The sequence below is a fragment of the Pholcus phalangioides genome, unplaced genomic scaffold, assembly GCF_987345545.1.
Source record: "Pholcus phalangioides strain wild (caught in Gottingen) unplaced genomic scaffold, Ppha-v1.0 ptg000015l_1, whole genome shotgun sequence".
Taxonomy (NCBI): Eukaryota; Metazoa; Arthropoda; class Arachnida; order Araneae; family Pholcidae; genus Pholcus; species Pholcus phalangioides.
In genome coordinates this window covers 88,819,726-88,821,642 of record NW_028301608.1, presented here as the reverse complement: position 1 = coordinate 88,821,642, position 1,917 = coordinate 88,819,726, and the positions used below count along the sequence as shown (strand labels likewise).

General features: G+C 38.9%; 1 non-coding gene across 1 annotated transcript; it reads left to right on the top strand.

Moving 5' to 3' along the window:
- Positions 1-475: 475 nt before the first annotated feature.
- TRNAC-GCA (transfer RNA cysteine (anticodon GCA)) lies at positions 476-547 on the top strand. The gene has a single exon. It is a non-coding gene; the product is annotated as a tRNA-Cys (tRNA).
- Positions 548-1,917: the final 1,370 nt, after the last annotated feature.

Here is a 1,917-nt window from a genome sequence, read left to right as displayed (position 1 = left end):
GATGACGACTTACCGAAGTTTTACTGTCTACTAGTACACAGGAAATTTTCTGAAAAAGACCGCATAAAGAACTAGCTACTAGAGGGGAATTTTTTTCAATTAAATGGCGGAAAAAAAAGACGAGATCTAGTTGAAAATACCAAGTTGGCAACTAAGTGGTGGCAACTTTGTAGTGCGCCTCCGTTCTACCAATAAGGAAGACCCCCCTGTATGCTGACTCTCGTGGTGTTTAGAATAGCTCCTAAGTTTTGCTAAAAAGCCGAAAACACAGGGGGGGGCCTTCCTATCATCGTAAGGGACCGTTTATAACAATGCAGTACCGTTTTGTGCTGAAGCGATTCCGAGGATGCGAGTGATATTTTTAATACCGTTTCGAAGGTATATAAAAATCACAAATTAAAAATTTCTGCGCTCATTGTAACATCATGTTGTAGACACTGCGCAGCCTTGATCTTGCCTAGAGCGTAATCCCCGCGGGGGTATAGCTCAGTGGCAGAGCATTCGACTGCAGATCGAGAGGTCCCCGGTTCAAATCCGGGTGCCCCCTACCTTTATGATATTTTCCCTCTACGCAGAAACTACATTGGGAGCCCCGCAAGCTTTTTTTTTGCACACTAATATTAGAAAAAACGTAAAAAAATTTTAAAAATAATTTTTTTTCTTGTTGAATTTTTCAAATCCCTTGTGCAATTTCTCCGCAACGTAAATACCATGTGTTATAGTGCTGCCATCTGTAGTTGCATAAAAAAACTAAAGATGCAAAAAGTTGAGTTTACTAAAGAGAGAGACAAAACAAGGGGGAATTTCCCCCCCCCCCTCTTTCCCAACAGAATTGAAAACCAATAATGAACAAAAAAAAAATCATGGAAATAGTATATATACAGTCGAACCTCGTTAATGAGTCACTCTTGGGAGAGCGAAAATATGACTTAGTAAGCGGGGTAACTCGTTGAACGGAGTAAGTCATAGCTGTGCCAAACAATTGGGACTTCCAAAAAGTGACCCGGTAAGCGGAGTGATGTGTTCACCGGGTGACGCACTAACGAGGTTTGACTATATATATATTTGCTGTTTTTTTTCCGGACTTATTTGTTTATTATTTATTTCAATTTTTTTAGAAGAAAAGGATGTATATACAGGGTGATTATAAAAAAACTATCCCGACATATGGGCCCCTAACTATGATACCATTCACAGAAACTGAATGAAATTTTGGCATAAGGTATTTTTAGGTATGCGCTCAAGAATGATATGGAAAACAACAGTGTCACTCTAACAGTTACGGTTACAGTGAGAAAATTTCGAAAATATCAAATGGCAACACCAAGTTTTTTGTATTGGAATGCGATCTCCATACTGAAAAACACTAAATAGCGTTGGAATGGCACCTCCCATAATTCCCCGGAGCTAGGCAAGGAAAAAGTAAAAAGGACTTTGCCGTGCACCAGAGCATTAATGTTCGTTTCATTCGTCACAACGAGATCCCAGCCTGATTAGTCCTCCACAAGGTCATGTGGAAAATTTGTGAAACACAATAAAATGCTTTATTTTATGCTGCTTCTCTGTCCTTATTGGTTGTCCTCACTTTTAGCCTATCTACCGCCGGTGATTTTCATGCTACAGTTGCCGTTCGAACGCTATTTAGGGTTTTTCACAATGGAGATCACATTCCAATACAAAAAACTTGGTGTTGCCATTTGATATTTTCGAAATTTTCTCACTGTAACCGTACCTGTTAGAGTGACACTGTTGTTTCCCATATCATTCTTGAGCGCATACATCAAAATACCTTATGCCAAAATTTCATTCAGTTTCTGTGAATGGTATGATAGTTAGGGGTCCATATGTCGAGATAGTTTTTTTATAATCACCCTGTATTTTGAGCGTTGCATTATTATAGTTAAAAATATACAATGC